This window comes from Thamnophis sirtalis, unplaced genomic scaffold, assembly GCF_051295495.1.
Source record: "Thamnophis sirtalis isolate CommonGarterSnake01/CBP01778 unplaced genomic scaffold, rThaSir2_p1.2 scaffold_11, whole genome shotgun sequence".
Taxonomy (NCBI): Eukaryota; Metazoa; Chordata; class Lepidosauria; order Squamata; family Natricidae; genus Thamnophis; species Thamnophis sirtalis.
The window spans coordinates 44,665,958-44,689,256 of record NW_028261391.1 but is presented as its reverse complement, the minus strand read 5'-3'; the positions used below and the strand labels follow the sequence as shown (position 1 = coordinate 44,689,256).

The following is a 23,299-nucleotide window of genomic DNA, read 5'->3' as shown; positions in this document are numbered from 1 at the left end:
CTACTGCCGGATACTGCCAGATACTGCCAGGGGAACTGAGGGAAGGAGAGGGACCAGAGAAAGAAAGGAGGCATGTGATAAAGAAGCCCTCGCCACCAAGGGCGAAGCAGAGCGCCCCTCTGGGTGTCCTCTTGTCTCTGCTTAACCGCCCCCCATCATTTCTTCAGCCTTTGTGACCAGGCAACACAGGGGAGGAGTGGGAGGAAAAGCAGCAGGAGGCAGGCAGGTGGGCGAAGAGAGAGACAGAGAGAGAGAGAGAAGAAAAACTCACCCAACGACGCACTGTCTTCACCCAGGCAGGCGGTGCAAGCACATATGTATGATATGTGTCTTGCTGTACCCACCCCAACAAATGAAGGAGACACCAGCCACAAACTGCCCACCCGCATTCAAACCATCCCGCCTCCTCTCTCCCTGCATGGGCTCTCTGGAGGGGGAGGGAAGGTCTCCCAGCTGGCAAAACAGAAATTTTCACCGGTTTGGTGGGCATGGCTAGGTGGGAGGCATGTGACTGAGTGGGCGTGGGTTTGAGTGACATCAAGTTGGCCATGCCCACTCAGTCACATGCCCTGCTAGCCACACCCACAGAACCAGTAGTAAAAAAAATTAGAACCCATGACTGATCCAGGGGGAGGAATCAAGCAGGGAATTCGTCTGGAATCTCTGCATAGCCACAAGTGGGCAAAGTCCAACCACTCTTGAATTCTATTGAACCTTATCTAATTTGGCTCAGATGAAAATCAGCAGTCTGGACAGTTGTAATGGAGGTCCAGTGTGCAACAGAAATTTACCCCATGAGTTCTATGAATTCTATCCAAGGCAAATCTCATACTGTTTTTTTTTAATGTAGTATTATTCTCAGCTCAAAGCCTTGCTGATATGGCTGTAGGGATGATGTGTGAAAAATCAATAGTGATATTCTTCGTACTGCTCAAGAAAATAAAGTAACAATAGTCATTTTGGGAAAGTTATCCTTTCTGTGCTGCTAGGATCGTTCCCACCTACTCATTCTGCAGAAAAGCCTGATTCTTTCTGATGGGAGCTCAAGTTCCATTTCCGGCTTATTTCAATCAGGTATAATAATAGAGCTCATTTGCTGTTTAACATTACTTCAAGTATTTTAAATATAGGCGGAGAAATCAACTACACACTGAGCAAAACATTAATTAAATAAATGAGAAGGTTGCAGGTGTGTCTTTAAAAAGTAAAATAAATTATACAGGACACAAGAGGATATGTTCTTTCAGAATAAAATCATATTAATCATGCCTCACTAGTTAAAACTGTCACATCCCCAAATTGTTCCTGCACCCAGCAATGTTTAATTAAATAAAAAACAAAAATATATCCTAAAACTGGAACTTGGAAGAGTGCAAGCTGTAATTAATACTATGCTGATGAGAATCAGACATGCATGTATGAGGCTGTGAAAAATCTGCCACATGCAAGAGATTTTGGTGTTTCACATCAGGAATTTGCTTGCAGTCACCATTTGACTGCAAGGAATCCCTAAATATAATACCTGACTATTTCTGTACATTGTGAAAAATTTACCTTTTCTGTTAGTGACAATAGGTCAGCAAATGCTAATCAGTAACCACTGAGTAAAACTGAATATTTCCAATATGTGGCAATTCCTGGAAAGATGGTTTACTATATGGAGTCAGACGAAGTGTGAAAAAGGAAATGACAACCACTCCAATATTTTTTGTCAAGAAACAAATGTATATTCACAAACAGTAATAATGGAAGATGACTCCCCGAGTAGAAAGATATCCATTGAACTATTAGAGGAAAGCAGAGGGTCTGAATAACATCAGTGCTTTCCCTGTGGCTGGATTAAAACCAATAGGATAACTAGATATTGATGTGCTCAGAAATGTATTGCCCTTGGTACATGGTTACCGTATGTTGAAATCTTGCTCAAGGAGAATGTAATGTTGTCAGATTATGAAATATCAAGACCTAATGCTCCTGTTCTAGGAATCAACAAATTGAAATGTACTGGAATGGGAATATGAGGAATATCTTCCATTATGAACAAGATAAGAAGATAAAAGTAGCCTCTGTTGTTAAAAGGTTATCAGTGTTAGTACATCAGATTCTCTATATTCTACAAGCAACGGCACTTATAAGCCCTAATTGGTCACACAAATAGAACTTGTACTGATTGCTGCAGAGACAATAAACTCCTTGCAAAATTACAGCTTGAAGACAACAAAACCATCAGACTAACAAGAAACAAAACAAAGTGAAATGGTTGCCTGCTGTCATGTTGAAAACAGCTGAAGAAAAGCAGAAAGCAACAGACAGGAGAAAAAAAATTACCCAAGATAATACTAAGTTTCAGAAAAGACCAAGAAAATATGAAGAGTTATATTTAAATAGGCAGTGCAAGGAAATTAAGGATAACAATCAAATAGAAAAGAAAAATAGCAAGCATTAAGAAATTAACAAAAACAATTTACACAGAAGTAAGCATGATTAAAGATGAGACAAATTTACGGGAGTAAGAAAATATAAAGGAGGCTGAGAGGCGGGGAGGACATCGGGATGGTATGACGTGCAATCTTGAAGCTCCAAGATCACCATCGATATCTCTGCCGCTGGACGGTCTTTTGGGACCTAAATTGTCCTGTAGAGACGGTGATAGAGAAGGGCACATTCTGTTGATCCAAGGGACATTACAAAGTCCCTGGTAGATCCAGGAGAAGCCCTTTTTTCCGGCAAAAGAGAAGCAGCCATTGAAGCTGCTGAAAGTTGGGACAGCTCCAGAAATGGAAGGCAAGCTGGAGGAAAAGTGTGTCGAATTGGTGAGATAATTTTTATTATTAGATGAGAGAACACCCCAAAAGATTAAAAGTAAAATTAAAATTGAAGACAGAAGAGGTTAAGCGGCGAGATTAAGCCTGACTCAAACTTAGTGTGGTATTTTTCTTTAATCCTTTTACTGCTGGAATGTCTATAAACGCTTCTTATTTTTTAAACTGGATTGATTTTTTTTAATTTTTTTTAAGACTTTCTTTTTTTTCCAACGTCCTATGGTATTTTCTTTTTAATTTTTTTTCTTTCCTGGAAAATAAAGAGGGAAATGAAAGTAGATGAAAAGAAGTAACACTACCACTTAGAGGCTTGGAGGCTTGGAAATATTGTTTTTTTCTTTTCTTTGTTTCAACATTTGATAATTTTGTGCAAAGTAAGACACTTCAAAGTCTTTGAGCTTGTTTATTGAAAATGATGGTGGGATGAGCACGGATTGTTTATACAGGTGCTCCTCTGGGTACTAAGTAGTTGGACTGGAGTGAAAAGCTTGAAGTTGAAAGATTGCAGTGAACTTAGAAAGAGAACTGTTAACTTCATTTGGAAAAGAACTTTGGATTCTATATAGTGGCAGTGTTTATTATCTGAAGGAAAAGATCAATACAGATGATATTGCAACAGGAAAAAGAAAAGGAAGTGACATTGCAGATGATTATGCAAGAAATTCAAAAAATACAAGTATGAACAGAGAACATTGAAAAGAGATTAGAGAATATTACAAGGATGAAATATGAGATTTCAAAAAATTGAAGAAAAAGATGACAAAGAGATAAGAAAATTGGAGATATTGACAGTAGATTGAGCGTGATTGAAAAAAACAAGAGTGGAATATTGGAATGGGAGATCGACAGACTAGAATTTTACCTCAGATTCCAGAATATAGAAGAAGAAAAGGGAAAAAATTTGGCAGAAGTAATGATAGAGATTCTGGCAGAAGCATTTGTGATAACCAAGAGGAAGATGATGGAAGGAACAGATGAGGGGTTTTGAGCCTTTTACAAGATATGCAGTGAAATACAAGTTGCCAAGAGATGTCTGTTGTGGTCTGGCAGGAGCCGTTAGAGCTGTTGCCAGACTCCGACAGCAAGGGGTCTTATGAGTCGGCCTTGGAGGAGGTGGAGGACCCTGGACAGGGTGTCGACTCTGAGCAGGGCAAGGAGAGACTGGTTGGCCACCAGGTGGTGGCCGAGCATTGGATCAAAGGGAATGTTCATGAAAGCATTTGGGAGTTGTATCAGGATGCATGCAGGTGCAGGTCTACTCAGCGTAAAGGACAAAGGAGTAACTACAGGAGGTGATTGCAAACAGCTGAGGCTGATCAAGATCCCTTCCTGCTGATAAAAGAGACTGCTGATGCCACGCCCTGGTGGCAGAAGTCAATGTGCCGTTCCCGTTCTAGTGATTGTTCTTGTTCGTGTTCACAAACCGAGAGAAGCCAACTTGGATAAGTGGTTTGAGATAAGAGAAGCCGGGTTTGCATTTTGGTGTGAGTTATAGGACTTTCTGCCAGAGCTAATTATCTTTGTTTATTTGGGCTTGCAGCCAACAAAAGCTTTGACTGATTAAAAGAAACCTTTTTAGTTACGTGGTTTTTGGCTTTCATTCCTAGACAGAGAAGGGGGGGTCAGAACAGATTGACTTCTGCCAAGACAAACCTCCATTCTGTTTACAATGGAGCAACTCCGTGCTGAGAATGCCCAGCTGGCTCAGCAGATTGCAGTATTGGCTGGTCAAGTTTCTCAGCTGCAGAGACCTCCAGCCACGGAGGAAGTGTCCAGTGGCTATGCCGGATAAGTTTGATGGAAACCAAGCCATGTTTGCAGCATTTCTGGGACAATGCCAGCTGTTCCTGAGTTTGAGAGTGGAGGACTTTCCCACTGACCAGACGAAGGTGGGATTTATTATTAGTTTGCTCTCAGGCACAGCTGCCCGTTGGGCTACACCCTTGCTAACTCAGCCTAGCCCTTTGCTGGATGACTTCCAGGGCTTTTGTCAGCATTTCAGGCTGATGTTTAAGGATCCCATTAAGGGGGAAACAGCAACCAGATGTCTTAAGTCACTGCAGCAGGGGAGTGGTTCATTACAAGACTATGTGAGTGAATTCTGGCTGCATAGCCAGGATTCAGCGTGGAACGAACCAGCTCTCATGGACATTTTTCAGGACGGGCTGTCCAATGCCTTACAGGATGAACTGGCGAGGATGGACAGGCCACCGATGTTCGATGCATTGGTTCACTTGTGCCTCCGGATAGATGCCCGGCTGCAGAGGCGGAGGCCTTGCCGTGCATCTCAGGAGACCACTAGCGTGCCGGTTCCTCAAGAGACTGCAGTTGAATGGGAGGAGCCCATGGAGTTGGGTGCTGTCAGACCTCGAGTGTCATACACAGAGATGGACAGACGACGTGCTGAGAGGTTGTGTTTTTACTGTGGGGATCCTGGACACCTGGCTAGGAGTTGCCCCAAGAAGAGTAGGAGGGTTGCGCGGCCGCCAGCCTTCCCTCAGCAACGAACTATCGTGTCGGGAAACTGGCACATTTGTGCAGCTCTGGTACCCCGCTCGTCTAAGGTAACGTGCATCCATGGTGTGTGGAATCAAAGGGCGGATGCCCTGTCTAGGAAACCAGAGAAGGGGGGTCAGAACAGATATCCATATAAGATTTACTAAAAAAGCAATTAGAATACAAATACTACAAATGGCAAGAGATAAAAGATTGTACTACTATTGGATGGATATGGATACAGGATGATGTAATGAAATACTATAATAAAAATTTATTTGAATTTATTTAAATTTAGAATATTTTGCATAAAATGAAGTAATAATAGTTATAGTCAAATAAATGATTAACAATGATAATAATGTATACATATATACTAGATTGATAATACGAGATTATATACATATACATATACATATACATATACATATACATATACATATACATATACATATACATATACATATACATATACATATACATATACATATACATATACATATACATATACATATACATATACATATACATATACATATACATATACATATACATATACATATACATATACATATACATATACATATACATATACATATACATATACATATATATATATATATATATATATATATATATATATATATGATTTTTACAACCCCTGGTAAGCCCCAATTATGGGAGGAAGCTAACTGCTTCCATCATCTGTCAATCGGCTCGTCACAAGAGTCCATCACGACAGAAACCCAATATTTTTACTGTTGCCTTTGTTATATTTGTGTTTTTTTTTATTTGTGCTGATAAATAAATAAAGGGAGACTAGTATAGATCTATTTCAAGCTATTTAGCTCTCATCAGCTAGCCATACCCTTACTGGGATTTGGTTCAAATCCCAGTAAGGGTATGGCTAGCTGATGAGAGCTAAATAGCTTGAAATAGATCTATACTAGTCTCCCTTTATTTATTTATCAGCACAAATAAAACACACACACACACACACACACACACACACACACACACACACACACACACACACACATATATATATATATATATATATATATATATATATATATATATATATATATATATATATACATACATACATACATACATACATACTATGGGGGAGGATGCACAAAAGTTTTGTAACCAATGTAAATTGGTTTACATTGTAAACCAATTTTACATTTGGTAAATTGTAAAATATGGGACCTATCTTATTAATGGTTAAACAAAAAAATGAAATGGTTAGATAATACACGTTGCCAAGAGATGTCCATATAAGATTTACTAAAAAAGCAATTAGAATACAATAATAGTTATAGTCAAATAAATGTTGAACAATGATAATAATTGTATACATATATACTAGATTGATAGTATATATGATAGTTTTGTAACCAATTGACACACTGTACGAAACTGGAAAATGGTTTTATTTTATGTTTGTCTGTGCTTGTTTAAAAATAAATTATATATATCCTCAAAAGTATTACTAATAATAAAGATGCAGAACGTGACATGCCAGGCAGAACTTTTTAAAATCTTACACAATGAAGCAGTAACAATACTACATGGAGTTTTTAAATAGACATGGAAACAAAACACAGACCTAGAGACTTTTATATTCCAGGATGAAACAAGGCAGTGCTACAGAATATCCAAAATATTGAATAATTGTAATTATTTCACATACTGGTAAGATAATGCTCAAAATATTTCAATCCAGATATCAACATTACATACAACAGATGAATCGAAGAAATAGGGACACTCAAGATCGCATTGCTAACATCCAAAAGAAACGAGAATTTTAAAAATATTTTACTGCATTAATTATACCATTTCTTTTAATGTCTAGACATAAAAAATTAGAAAAAATAGGGATAATGTACCACTCGCTCTAAATATTGTAAAATATATGTGATGACAAGAGGCAAGAGTTTAAACAGAATATGGAGCAACTAAAGGTTCAGAATAGGGAATGTTATATTATCACCATATTTATTTGATAAATGAAAAGCAAAATATTAGAGAAAAATGCAAAACTAGGAAAAATAGATACTGGAATTAAAATTGTTGAAAGACATATCAACAGCCTCAGATATGTTCCTGAAATCATTTTGGTAGAAATGAGGAAGACTTAAGAAGTTTCTTGCTGAAGTGAAAAAGTGTAAAAATTGAATGCTGCTCAATGTTTTAAAAAAGAACTAAGATTATGTTAACAGATAATTTCAATCCAATGCAACAGAAGAAGTTGTAGTGGTCAACAGACTTTATCTCAAAAAAGGCTCAAAAAATGTACCAGGATAGTGCCTTTGCCTGTAGCAGGGGGAAAATTCAACAGGTTTTGGGGAATTGGTACCAGAAATTTTGAGTAGTTCAGAGAACCAGCAAATACCACCTCTGTCTGGCCCCAGAGTAGGGTGGGAATAGAGATTTTGCAATATCCTTCGTCCAAGAGTGGGGAGGGAATGGGGATTTTGCAGTATCCTTCCCCTGCCACACCCACCAAGCCACGCCCACAGAACTGGTAGTAAAAAAATGAATTTCACCACTTGTCTGTAGCCATGAAACAGAGAGAGTTCTGCTAGTTGGAGAAAAGGCTATGAGACAGATCTAGACAAAATAGCAAAGTGGAGAGCCATAAACTTACTAAGTGGTACATACTGTTAGTGCCCGTGAAACCAAAAAACAATCCTGCTAAATCACATCTAATTCCAAGTACCAAAATATTCTGGACAAGGTGTTAATAGAGGTATTTATTCTCTACAATAAAATCAGTATAACCTTCCTACCCTTCTTCCCCTCTTACACACATATGTGCACACATACAACTCATCCAACTGTACAAGGCAAGGAATGCACACTAAAAGAGTTAGGTGTTGTTTTAAAACGCAACACCTTTTCTTTCTCCTAAGTCTTTTTGTGTTTTTCCTTAACAAGTCCAGAGAGTAGACAAAAGGTGTTAACAAAAGCTATTGTTACCTCCTCCATCACCAGGAAAACTCAATCCAGTCAAGTAGATTAAAACAAGAGTATATCCTAATGTGTTGTCTTCTCGATCTCATCATTAGGGAGTAACTGAAAATGCCTGAACAAATATTAAGCATAAGATAAAAGGTTTTTTTTCCAGGAGCAGAATCTGTGAAGCATTATAAAGTGCATCCATCTTGTTTATTTATTTATATCCCACATTTTTTCCAAGTGGTTAAAGGCAGTGTCAGGACTGGATTACAGCCAACTCATACGATAAACACAGATCAGAATGGTGCCCCTTGGCCTTCCCATTGCTTAACTGAATATATATTAAGACTTAATAAGTGTTTAAAACTAGAACTGAGTGTGTCAGTGAAAGATTAAAGGGCATGATAGCTGCGGTGGGGACGGAACCCTCTGTGCTATCCTCCTTCTCTTGATGGCCTAAGTACATACTTATTTTGCTTAATGGTTAATTCAGGATGGATATGAAGATCTCCCCTCATTTTACCATAGCAACAACCCTATGAAGCCATTTGAATCAAGAAGGAATGTCTAATACCTTAACCTTTACATATATAATGATGCCAATGAACATGATGCATCATTTGGAATTAGATTTTAGTTTGGGAAATTAATAGCAGTTCTACTCTGTCCCTTGAAAGTGGTTTTATTCTATTCATAGAATATGAAGTCCTGTGGAGAAAAGCTTTGTATGATACTTGTATGTTTTCTCCAATATAGCAATCACAGATTATCCCATTCTCATTATCCCATTTCTTAATCCTTAGTCCTTGCAGATTTACTGTATGTAAGAGATCTGATCTGGAATCTGACTTCCTCCCTCTTCTGTCTCAGAGACACAAGAAAAGCTCCAGTAGCTCTTCCTTCAAAATAGAATTGCCACTTTTCCAGCATCAGAATGTCATCAATTCTTGCTATAAGGTCCAAAGGACCCTCAATTGTATCTTCTCTTTAAAATATATACTGTTCCCCTCTGGAAATTTTGTGGTGATTAGAATTCAGTAAATTCAACTTCTGTTGCTCTCCCCAGTTCTCCAGTCACAAAGCTTAGAAACATTTTTCACTTCCTCATCTGTTAAATGAAACTTGACTTCTTTCTGATTGCCTGAAAAAAGGTCCTTTTCAACTTCAAATTTATATGATTCAGATTTATCCAGGCTTCTGATACAAATGGCTACAGGAGCCATTTTAGCTCTTCTGAAGAGCTAAAAATTATAATAATAACTGAATATAATGGAGATCATTTTGCTATGTCCAGAAAAAGATTGTGCGAAGGCATCTGAAAATATATTTGCCTTCTCGCTTATGTGCACTACTTCTATTTACTGCCTCTTACAAAACTAATGTAATTGTTCTCTTTTTTTGACACATAATTGTGAGCCTTTTTCCTTTCCCTGCTACCGATTCCTCTTTGATCAGCAAATGCCAGCATAACATTTGTTCATTATCCACATTGGCAGCCCCTATATTGTTCTCTGCCATTGCTAAATGAATTGGGGATCTGCCCCTTGTTATAGGCAGAGGCTGGTTTCTTCCTCTGGCTTTACACCCCCCCCTCCCTACTTCAGCCCCTCAAATACTACTAGGGGAAAGCACTGCAGAAGGAATGGGTGGATCTGCCTTAGGTCTGCCTCAGGTACTCTAGACTGGTTTGCCTACCACTTCTGCACATACCATTTGAGCCTCCCAAGTGAAAATAATATGAAAAAAAGAAATGTATAGATACTAAATAATTGAATTTCCCAGGGAGGAAGGAGGCCGATACTGCCATGACTGTAGCAATTAGTCAGATCCTGCAGGACAACATACAAGCAACTGATGCTAGCCAACTGTTCTCTTAGGAGGTGGAGGAAGTGACTGAAACTGACAAATATAGGGAAATTATGAAATAAGCAACAAAAGCTCACATTCCTGGTTGAATAGTTTTCAATTACTTGAAGATGAGATGGGAGGATGCAAATAACTAATTAAATACACTGTGTTTCATTCAGGGACTTAAGGAGATGTTTTCTTTGCCCTATTTTTTTCCCCACAACAACCTCCATGTGAGGATAGAATGACTGGGAAGAAGTCACTCAATGGCTGCTGTGTCTAAGAATGGATTACAACTGGGTCTCCCTTTTTCAGTCCAACACCTTAAAAACCATGCCACATTAAGCAGAATGACACAAATATTTCCCCTCTCCTTCTCAAAAAAAATTTTTGGGAGACACTGGCCATTCAGAGTATTGTTAAAACAGTTTCCAAATATGTCCCTTCCCCACGGAGTCCTGTCTTCATTCATGTTGACAGCTGGAGAAAAGCTGGTGGAGATGACTGGGCATGCAAGCAACTCAGGAAATAGTAGTAACAAAGAGGACTATGCTGGGAGAGCAAGCAGAGGTGGAAGCAAGTTAGAGACAAGAGGTGAGGGTGACCCATGTCTTCTAATACTCCCCAAACACACCACTGGTCATGCTCACAATATACACTGTCGGATTTTATGTACCCTAAAGCTGTGGTGGAGTAGTGAGAGCTTATGGAGAGGGAATATTTTTACACTGTGACACACAGGTTATTTGAATAAATCACAAGTGAGGACGCAGGCAGGATGCTTTTATTTAAACCAAATACCGTTCTCTAGGCTACGGGGTATATCAGATCAAGGTCAGGTCTTTTGAAGACTTGAAGAGACCAGGGGGACAATGTCCCTTGTATTCTCTTGCCCCAGCACAAATGGAGAGGATTTTCATTCCACTGCATCCCACGTTAATGAATTTTTCTTCTCTGTCTGTCTGCCTGTCTCTCTTGGTATGGTAATGCAAATTGTCTTTTAAAGTAAATATGGGTATAACTTGTTTTCGTTTAATATATTTCTGTCATTGCACTGGTTTAACATATTTTTCTATCTGAGTCTTTCAAATACTGAAACATAAATTGGGTAAGGTCCCTTCATATGTGTTGCCCAGGGAAACAGGGTTCTGTTCAGCTTTTCAATTCAACAACAAAGAACCTTAAGATGTTACAGTGCTGTTTGTCACCCTACTAGAATCAGATTCCTATTAATCTGCCACTGACTTTTTATGTTTTGTCTGAGTCAACATTACCAAGTTTCCTAACTTTGTCTGCAAGACCGCAGTAACCTACAGCTATTAAAACCAACAATGAAATCTTTATCAAGAGAAGTTTCATCAAAGTTCATAGTAGAAAAGGAAAAACCAAAGTGTAACACAATAGGAAAGACAAGCTAGATAGCAGCGGGAGTAATCAGCAGATGAGAAAGAAGGGAAATGGATCTGATCCCAATTTGGGAGAATAAGGAATGTAAGGCCATTCTGGTTATTACTTTTAATATGGGATTTATGCGCCCTCTCAGTTTAACACATACATTGAATTGCCTTTAGTGGCCAATAAGAAACACATCACTTTGAGAGGATATATATCAAGTTGAAGGAAGATGCAGTGATGCTATAATTCAATGGGCTCCAACCAAGTCTCTCTTCCAACTTTTGAAGTAAACTCAGTCGATGCACAGTTGGTGTTTTTCAAGGAAGTATACAATACCTGGAGGCATAGTGAAGAAACTGTTGTGACTGTTCTGCAATTTAGCATTTACATTGCAAGCATCAGCTGGAATCTATTCCTCTTAAAGCTCAAAATCATTAGAGAAATAGAGCATCTCTTCTTAAGATATGTTGCTTTCCTTCCCTGCAGCAGAATCATGACTGCTGTGCCTGAAGATCACAGGACCCGGATCTTTGTGGGGAGAGCAGCAGATTATAAGCAAGAGCTTATTTGAATAAAGGAAAGGTTCAATTGAGCCACAGGTATAATAACATAGATTGTATTATAAATGCAAGGTTTATTATTAATGAAAAAGGCATCCTGAAAGAAGATGATGGCAAATTCGTTTTGTTGCGCTGCCAAGAAAATTAAATGCCTATAATCATCAGAACTGATATCAACCCTACTGCTTTTTTACCTTCAATCACTCCAATCATTATATGAATTGTACATACAAATGCACAACACAAATACAGATTACAATACAATACAATACAATAGCAGAGTTGGAAGGGACCTTGGAGGTCTTCTAGTCCAACCCCGACTAGGCAGGAAACCCTATACCATATTATTATTAATTATATAATATATAATAATTATATAGATTATGACACTCCATTCAAAGTTAATATCATCTGCATCCAATCTACCACCAACTGTTTTGATTGACACTACTTTAATAATCCTTCATAATATAGAGGCCATTCTCACTCTAAAAAGAAGACATAATTCAAACTAGAGGAAGAATCCTATCCACTTTCCACTCTTGGATCAAAAGCCTTTTATTTATGATGAACTGAAGTATAAAAAGCATATTTTAAAAGGGCAAAGGCTTTTCAAAAGCACTTAAGCATCATAAGCAAAGTGCAAAATAGTGATTACTGTTAACACTAGGTCTAAAAATTCTAAGCACAAAAGAAGTAAGAAAAAGGCCACTGTACCAGGACCAGGACCTGTCTGCGGCATTTGCGTTTTCTTCCTATTGTCCTTTGAGTTCTTTGGTTATCATATGTTGTTGTTGACTTATTTATATTCCATCCAAATGTGGACAGTTCTTCTTCCATAGATATGGTCCACTTAGACCTAGTCACCATGTCTAGTCACCATTACCAGACTACTTAAATGTTGCTCTGCCAACCTTCTAAGACTAACAGGCAGCCAAATGGGTCATAGTCTATTGTCAAATTTCTATCAAACTTGTCTACCTTAAAGGTCTGCTGTGAAGCTAAAATTTTGTTCTGGTTTCCCAGAGATATAAACTTATAGCTTTCCTCAAACTATCTGCACATTACAGAGGCCCCTGTAATAGATTAAAAGCAAGTGTATATAAGGCATAATAAACACAAGGCAATGGGAATTTGTAGGAAATCTGTTGTATTTTATTGAAAAATGCTCTCTGAAGGCAAATTCTGCAGCCTTACTGCCTATTAGTGGGCTTTTTTTCATCCCTCGGGCAATCCATCCTGGTTAACAACCTCAGCTCCATCAATACAAACACTGCAGAGTTTTTAAACTAATATTTTTTCAGCACACAATTCCATGGAGAGACGAACTCATTGTTTCCATGGCAATACACTGACAGCATCTGCTTGGGAAGTAGCTGAAGGGAGAAATTGGAATAGAATTGCAAATTCCCCACCACCCAGGCAAGGATCTGAAGGAAATGAAATGAAACATGACTGCCATTGTGATCTATCACAAGCCTATAATGCTACTTCCATAAGGAATTGTGTCTTGTGCCAGAACAGTGAACATCTCGTCTCCAGTAGCAACTTAACTTTCATATTAGCTAAATGTATCTAAAACTTCCAAAATAGATATATGCATATTCCATCTAGAATTATTAACTCGTTTGTCCCTTACAACATCTGGCTATTAAAAGTGAATAAATTGACTTTACCAGTTCCCATTTATTTCAAAATAAGATCTGACGTATATTCATATTTTCACAAAGCACATACAGTATGACAACAACTTTTCTAGGCAAAAGGTTTTGAGTGATTTGCCTAGTACTACATTTCAAAAAGTAGTGAGTGATTACATTCATCTATTTAACAATTTCCCAACTGGATAATAATGGTGAAAATCTCCGGAGGATGGGAGTGTGCTATACCCAAGCCTTTCAGGAACCACATATCTAACTCTTGAAATTGAAAGGATGCACTTCTGTCTACTGACTAAAAAGAAACACTAAAGTTTCTCTCAGAATTGTTCTGTGATGAATGAATTATGTGATTCATTCTGGGATTCAAAATTACATATAATTTATTTAGTTGCCATTTAAATTTATAAAATCATCCAGTTCAGCAGTGGTTGTAGTAACACCCAAACAAAACTGCAATACAATAAAGCAGAAAAGGAAAGGATTATTATAACAGGAGGAGCAAAATCATAAACCAACTCAACATAATGTAGCCTAGGTGGAGACATATTCCAACTTATGGGTGTGTTGAGACCCATTAAAAGAAAATCAGGGTCAAAGAGCAGTTTTAGGAGAATCAACAGAAAGAGCTTCTATTATTTTAAGAGCAATCAGGAACCTTAGCGCAGTCTAGGTCAGGCCTGTCAAACTGGCAGGCTGCAGGCCAGATGCGTCACACACAGGCCACGCCCACCCTGGCTCTGCAAAGGCAAAAAACATTGCAATACATCACGATATGTCATGTGACGTGATTGAGTTTGACACCTGAGATTTAGATGTTCCTTTGGAGAAAGCATATGACTTCTGCATGGCTAGAATACACATTAGTCTCATCTGTATTTCTGCTGTAATTGCTATACAGCTCAATAATTCTACTGTGTTGACTAAACCATGGAAACAATATACTATCTACGAACTTGGGTTTTAAAAAGAAAAGGCATAAAGGACAATGAAATTGCAAAGCAGACTCATGTGAAGATAGAGCAATGGAGTCTAGAGGTGCTATGGTTCAACCCAGCCACAAATTGAGCATTGGATTAACAACAGATCCCACTTCCCCACCATCCTGCTCCTGCCCTCCACATCTTTTAATTGAGCCACAGTGTTTGCCTTTTTGTGTTAACTTATTTATGTTTTTAATTTATATAGGTTTTTTTATCTTTTACAATTGTAAACCGTCCAGAGTTACGTTGAGTTAAGATGAGCAGCCAATAAATTTTACAAATAAATAAATAATTGGAAGATGATTAACTGGAGCTATCTTTTTCTTTCCTAGAAGGATTGGTTCACAATAGCATTTGGTAAAATGTAACAGAACCGATGCATCCACAGGAAAGAAGTCAAAAAAGTCAAGATGACAGCTATAAGCATGGGATCAAAGCCCCACCCTTTTTCCTGATGATTGCATGCTTGTGGCTCTCATCCTGGGGTTTTTTCAACCTCTTTCCCAGTGAACAATTATCTGGACCTGACAAAACTGGATTTCAGTAGGATCTTCTCTTTCTTTAATGGATTGTGACATAAAGGCAATAGAAGATTTGTTCACCTTGAATATACCTATTTTGGTATTCTCCCCCTCACCCCTGCAAATGTTTTTGTACACATTTGATACCTACTTGGTTTATAATGATATATTTTGTTCTTTGTTCTATATGTTGAAAACTAACTTAATTTCTTAAAGATAAACGTGTAATTTACCATTATAAAAAAAACATTTGGATCTTCACATACTGGAACACACAAATCCCCCACAAAGAAGTACAGCAGGGTTATGGAAAACCTTTTTGAATTTGAAATATTGGCACTTGGGAGATTTGTTTCAAGTTTAAAATGGTTGTTCCAAAGTTTAAGTGCAGCCCAGGATTACTTTAAGTTCAAGGTACTGTATTTTAAAACCAAAAGGAGCAACTCATTTGCAACTGAAAACATTTTAGATTCAAAACATTTTGCACATCCCTAATCTACAGAATAGAATAGTCTTAAGTAGAATCAAGAAAAGACACCACTTAAGTAAACTGAATCAGGTACTTCCATGTCATAAAAATAAGCGAGGTGTGAAAAGTTTCTTATTTTGAAAAAAAAATACATCATTAGAACGCAGGGCTACCTGCCAGATGAATACCATGGTAATACAGCTGATATAGTTTCTGTAACTCAGAAACTTTATTAAAAAAAAGAGATGTAACTGGTCATTCTGGAAGAAGCTATGACTCAATTGATATGCTATCTTAACAATAAGGTAGGGACCCACTGTAACATGGCTTCTCCCCATATCTATCTAACACTATATAAAGAAAAGGAAATGCGCAGACTGAATATGACTGAAATGGCCGCTTCCTATCCCAGCACTGCTTTGCTGGTGACATTGCAATGAAAAATCACCATGCCGGTTGGCCTGATTGCTTCTTTTTCAGTCTTACCAAAGCAGCATGGGAAACAGCCACAATGCAAGAGCTCCTACCCATTCATAGTAAGACCTATGAGGTCACCCAACTCTTTCATACAAGAGATGTTGTTGTCTTTGCAACAAATGCTTGTCTTTGGGTTGATTGTCAGCTGACCATATGTCATCTGTTGAAGACCAGCCACATGATGTTAGCTGTATTTCTACCTAGAATTTATAGATTGATTCCCCCACTTCCCTGTGTTCTTATAGTAGTAATTGCTGCCTTGACTTTATGCTGATTAGCAATAGCTGAGACCAAGTTAGCATTTATTTCAGATGCATTCACATGATTTTGTTTTAACAGTTACATTTTTATTTTAGTATCTTGCAGAATGCCATTAAGAATAGCGAGTGGTATCTAGCAATCTGTCTGCAATGTTAGTTGCTCACCAAATGCTCTCTCGGTGCCTTTCTTTAGAAAGAACTATCCATCAACTGTTTCAGCTTGGTATTTATTTCTGAAGCTAGGACACCAGGGGACCTATTTGTTAAAGAAAGAGGCCCATATATTTGGTGAAAGGCAGTCAAAAAAGCATCAGAACAGCTCTTGCTCTATCTCCTAACATACTGCCTCCCCCAGATTTGCCAAAGAAAAACAAAGCTCAAATCTATAAACAAAGTTTACTTGGCTAGCTAACTTCCTTAGTGATACTAAAGGAAACAAGAACAGCATCTGCTCAAAGAACCATAGAATTGTGGTATCCTGAACCATGCAAATACAGGAAAAGTGTGAAGCAGGGGCAGGGAGGGGAGCTATTAAACTTTGGAAAGTCTTTGCAAAAGGTTCAGTGCACATTTTAGAGCAAGATGCAGTTACCTTAAGGATATGATGTACTCCTTTTATTAGATCTTCTCAGCTTATGAGAATGCAGTGCTGGTCTACCTTTAGGCATGAAAAGCTGATTTTTGAAGATAATGAAAACTGTTTTTAGTTACTGTATTATTGCTTTCTATTATTAGAGAGGGAATGTGAGCCAGTATGGTCTAGTAGTTAAGGCATCAAGCTAGAAACTGGAAGACTGTCAGCACTAGTCCTGCCTTAAGCATAAAAGCCAGCTGGATGTCTTTGGGCTAATCACTCTGTCTCAGCACACAATGTCAGGCTTGGTGACAAGCCAATCAGTCAATTCCTGGGGCAACCAATGGATGAACACATGGTTGATTTCATACCTTTCTACAAAAAAATGTGAACCCTGCACTCTCAGGAAAAACACTAAAAGAAGAAGAAATGCTAGAGAGGTAAAGAGATATTTGTAGAATTTACTGCTAAAGGTTTCATACTAATTTAACCTGAGCTAGATACTCTACTTGGCTTCAAAATGCTTATCATTTGCTGTTTGCTTCACGTAAAATATCTCAAGTTGGTCCTACTTGCAGCTTACCCTAACCCTAACCTTATCGCAGAGTTAGAGACATATTTGTTGGATCAATTCAGGTATTACACAAACCATAGCTCGTGCTATCATTTAGAAATCAAATCACTGTTTAGAATATCAAACATGCAGAAAGAGTAAATATGGTTTTTTTTTCTGTTTTAACAATGATTGCTTCATAAATTCCCGACTCACTCTTGTCTACATAGAGTAGCATACAAATATCATTTAAGTATGATTTGCTTATTTGGATATCCTATCAAATTCTATTAGTACATTATTTCTTCTTGTGCCTTGGTAGACAATTAAAAATAAATGGTTTTCAGTTTGAACCTCTAATAGAAGAAAAGACTAGAAAAGAAGACATCCAATAACAGGCAGAAGACTAGCAGAATGCATCCATGAACACCAGCTAACAATCAGAAGACACAATGAAAACTCTTTAGTCTCATAATAGATAAACAGACTCAACCTTAATTTCAACTGGAAAATGATGAGCATCCTAGACCAAGCTAAATAAATTAAAATGCTAGGGAATTCCTGGAAGTTTGGTATTCAGACAAATCAGCCAACAACGGACATACAGAAATACTGTATATACTCAAGTATAAGCCTAGTTTTTCAGCCCACTTTTTGGGCTGAAAAAAGCCGCCTCGGCTTATACTCGAGTCAGTGAAAAATTTGCCCGAAATGGAGGAGAAAAAGGGGCGGGGCCATGCCGCTGGGTGACACTCGTGAATGGCCCGGTGCCCCTGTGAGTTTCCCCTCCCTCTGTGTCAGTTTGCCGCGCAGCGCGCACCGCACCATCCCCCCTCCTCACGTTCTAATGTAATGCAGGGCTGTCTTATGATTCCCCTTCCTCCCCCTCCTGCCGCTCTGCAACGATGTCCCACCTCCTCCTTGTTATGGCAAGCAGCCACATAGCGATGTCCCACCTCCTCTGGTACAGTGATCCAATGATAGGAATCACTGTGCTGTGTGTCATAGGAGGCGGGACATCGCTCCCGCGGCTGCACGGGACATCATCATCACAGCGGGACATCAGCATCATGAGGTAAGTGAAGTATTTCATTGAATACACCGCTAGTTTACTGTTTTTCTTTGAAATAAATATTCAAAAACATTATTGGTATCTATTTTTATTTTTGAAATTTACTGGTAGCTGCTGCATTTCCCACCCTAGGCTTATACTCGAGTCAATAACTTTTCCAGTTTTTTGTGGTAAAATTAGGTGCCTCGGCTTATATTCGGGTCGGCCTATACTCGAGTATATACGGTAAACTGTATTTGTATACAATTCAAAACAGACAATATAAATGCTCAGAAAAAAACCCCAAAAGACTAGAATACATCCCCTCCAGTAGCCAATACCCACATAAGCAAGGATTAACATCAAGCAAACAATCAGGCAGCAAATAAAACCCTCCGCGAGCTGCACTGGCTGCCAATTGGTCTCCGAACGCAATTCAAGGTGTTGGTCATTACCTTTAAAGCCCTATATGGCTCAGGACCAGTGTATTTGCGAGACCACCTACTGCCACATACCTCCCAATGGCAGATAAGATCCCACAGGGTGGGCCTCCTTAGGACTCCGTCAGCCGGACAGTGTCGGCTGGCAGGGCCTCAGAGGAGGGCCTTCTCTGTGGCCGCTCCGACCCTGTGGAATCAGCTACCCCCAGAGGTCCGGACCTCGCCCACCCTCATGGCCTTCAGAAAAGCTGTTAAAACTTGGCTGTTCCGGCAGGCCTGGGGCTGTTGACCTATTATGTAGGGTCCAGCCCCAATTTGAACGTATGCGTGTTGGAGAAATTTTAAATTTTTTATTTTTATTTTTTGTTTGTTTTTCTTTTCTTGTTCTGTGTAAGCCGCCCGGAGTCTTCCGGGATTGGGCGGCCTATAAATCTAATAAATTAAATTAAATTAAATTAATCAACAAATTACCAAGGAGAAAACCACATCCCTCTAAAACAGGCAGGACAAGTACCTCTATATAAACAGAGAGTAAACACCACACTCACTCACACTGATGATGTTACCTACTTCAGTAATGAAATGTCTCCAAGCACACAACCAAGCTCAGAGAGCATCAAGGATTCAATAGTTTGGGTGTCAGTCTAAGCCTTGGTTTTCATTAAGCATAAACTCTGAATTGAAGCATTATTTTATTCTTAGCAAGGCATTAAGCATCAGAGCAAAGGCAATTTTCATAGCGCATTTTCTGCTATGCATGAACATCTGTATTCTTCCCAAGTACCGTATGAATTTATGTAGAAGTTATAACTTTCCAAGCAAGCATTTGCAGATACAACCAGCATCAATTACTGCAGCCAGGAAAGTGTCACTATCATCCCAGGAATTGCTTCTGGCTATATGTATGATCACCAAATTCATAATTTACATCAGCCATCCCATTTCCATATATAAAATGTGAAACAGTCCAAACTGAATTAGCAGTCTAGTAACCTGACTCCTTCTTACATTTGCTTTTGCTTAAAATAATAAAGTAAAACATATCTGTACAGATAGCTGTGTACCACTCCATGAACTGCACTGTACTAAAGGTTCTTTGGAAATCTAAAATAAAGAATGCAGCATAATAAACAGCTAAAATAGATTATTTTCCTCTCTCTTACATATTTCAGTTGTTGGACCAACAGAATGAATAGTACCCTGGTTAGCCAAGCAAGTGCTTGGACTTTAATTGGTCTGATGATGGGAGCTTTTTAAAACCTGTACAGTACTTTCTATAATAGTAGGAGTAGATATAGGAGGAGTAGTAATTTTTCCCTAACACAATTCCCCTTTAAAGAAGGAGATCTATATAGCATGTGCTATCAATCCCTGTATGTCTCAGGATACGGAGGAGGGGGAGTTATGTGTTCATATTATCCATAAATTCACTAAGTATTCCTGAAACCATTGATTTCCCCTCTGCTTCCTCTTTTTTTGACGTGAGCAAAAAAAGAGTTACAAGAAATGACAGCATTGCAACTATAAATAACAAACTAGATGCCTCTTGTCAGCACAGCATGGTACCCATTCTTGGTATTATGCCATTTAAGAGCAGAATCTTGTATGTGTGGATCCCGCACATACCAAGTGATGGGCAGACTCCATTCATCTATGCTCCCCAAGCAGCTCCTTATGGCTGAGGCATAATAATGACTTCAGTGAGGGCAATTAAGGTGCCAAAGAAGGAAATGCCATTAAAGAAGACATCATGCAGGGCTGCTAGGAGAGTTCACCAAGGCTGCTTTGTTGTGCACAGAGGTGTCCACAGGCGGATGACCTAATTAGGCTTAATCTGAGAGCATTAATTGGTTTGTAGGAGGAACAACAATAGGAGGGGTGGGTTGCTCTGTGCATGATCCTCCAGATGCACAACAGGCCAGGCATCCTAGAATATGGCTACTTCCAGTCCAAAGCAGCTGTAAGTCCTGGCAGGGGAGGCTGTAACTGTCACTGGACTGTCTCATTGCAGTCTCCAGAAGGATGGATTATACCCCCACATCTGGCTTTGATGAGCACAGAGGGAACAAAACTCAAGCTAGGAAGGGGGCAGCCAAAGGGAGGAAAGTCACCCTTAGTCACTTTCCAAAGTATAAATCTCACCAGAATGCCACAATGCTACCATATCAAATGAAATGTTCATTGCGCTGCTGTTTGTATCATTCAAGTCAGGTGTAGCATCACCCTGCCCAACAAGGGGAGTATCTCCCCTTTGCTTCTGCTTCACCTTTTGCTCATACAAACCTTGCCCATTTTCATTCTCTACCAGGTTACCTTGTGCTTAAATCTATACAAGCTATGCATGCACTGCACCAAGTGGCATACCCTCTATCTGGCTTCAGGACATGCAATCCATGGGGGTGAGAGGGGAAGAAGGAGACTTTGGAAGAGTGGTGGATTGAAAGCTTTGAGACCCAGGGGTGGATGCAGAACTGGCAGGAAGTGAAGAACGGACAACATGGGGCTTGGGTGGCTGACCAGGGTATCAGTTCTTTCTACCAGACTTTAACCATTAACTGTCCATAGAGTTTCAACTAGTTCTCAAAGAGAAACCAAAAGAAACCCAAGTATGAGAGGCAACATTCTGCTCAGTAGCAGTTACACCACCTTGCCCACTTGTCCTCCTCCCCTGCTTAAATTGCACTACCCAGCGTTGCACTTTCTAATGAATTGTTTAGTATGCCTTCCACCTTTACTTCCCTTTGCACCCCCTCCAAAGTAGCCGCCCCCTTCAAGCTGCAGAAACATTGGGGTCATTCTAATCAGCAGAGCAAAGGAGGCTGCTATGAATGAGCCTCAATAGTTCTACCATCACTAACTTATTCTGAAGAATTTCACAAACAAGAGAGATCAAAGATGCTTGATTCTCCTTTAGTTGCAAATGCTTCAGGCAACTAGTTAGGAAGCCCAAATGGGTTTCACTGAGCCACAGGATTAGTTATCTCCCCAAGTAGTTTCCTCTTGCTTTCCTACAGCCCTAGTTAAACTGCTGAATGGAGGGGGAAGGGAGCTCACTGGGACTGTGTAGAGGGTAGCGCCCTTAGCCTTGTAGGCTCCTTAAGGAGAAAAAGAGTCCGTCCCACAAGCACCATTTAGTTTTGAGCCCTGGAGTATTTGCTGCAGCCTCCACACAACCCAGATACATTCTAGCGATACGTTTGCCAGGCGAAGAGGCTTTTTCGACCAACTCAGAAAGGACATTTACAAAAGGGTAGAGAGCGATATGGTGACGCCAGCCAGTTCCAGCGATGTAAACGCCGGTCTCAATTCCTCCTCCTCCTCTTCCTCTCCCATTTCCATCAAATCTCCTCCCTATCACTCCGCCTCCCAAAGCAGGTATCTATGTAGCTCCGTCCCCACCCCAATCCTGGTGCCCCCTTTGGATGCCTTGGGTGAAAACTCCCGTTATCCCCATTGGAGCTCCACGCATCTGAGGTAGCGCCAGACAACAGTTTTCGTGGGAAGCTGTGGGAAATAACCAGCCCCAGCCGGCCCCCAGAAGATTCACACCCGCCTTGCCAACGCACAACCGAACACACACGCACGCACACGCCCCCTCCGACACACAGACACACACAACATATCCCCGAACAACGAAGCTGGAGGGACAAGAAAGTTGCCTAGCGGGGGAGGGGGGGGGAATCTCTGCGCTATTCGCCGCGGAGGGAAACGCGATCCTGAGTCTGCGCCCAGCGGGAGCCGCTGCTCCTCATCCGACCCGACCCGCTGCCCCGCGTATGCAGAAGGGGAGGGTGGGAGGCTCCTGTTTCGTGCAGACCCGGGGGTTTGAGATGGGGGCAGAGCCGCACGGGAGCGCGCCACGGCTGCCTAACAAAGGCAACGGAGGGATTGTTCCCGAAGCCCCACAGGAACGCTCGGAATCGGACGCTGCCCGAGTCTAGCCCAACTTCCTCCCCGCATTCCGACTTCCCCAGGGGGACCTTTGTCTCGGCCGCCTCTGGGACCGTGCGAGCGCGTCCCGGAGCGAGGCATTCTAAGCGTCGAGGGCGGCTGGGCTCCTTTGTCAGGGGCGGCAGGGGAAGCGCGACGGGCAGCATTTGCGGAGACCCCGCAGGCGCCGGCAAAACGCGGCAATCAAACGCCTCCCAAGTGGCCCTTTGGGGGGCCCCGAGAGCCGAGAGCCTTCCCGGTGCGGCGGCGCGTCCCCTCGGTCCGGCGACAC

The 23,299-nt window shown here is 40.1% G+C and overlaps 1 protein-coding gene across 2 annotated transcripts in view; it reads right to left on the bottom strand.

The window, feature by feature from the left end:
• The window catches only part of SLIT1 (slit guidance ligand 1), a 144,452-nt gene that overhangs the window by 120,789 nt on the left and 364 nt on the right, over positions 1 to 23,299 (bottom strand). The gene's annotated exons all lie outside the window — the stretch shown is intronic.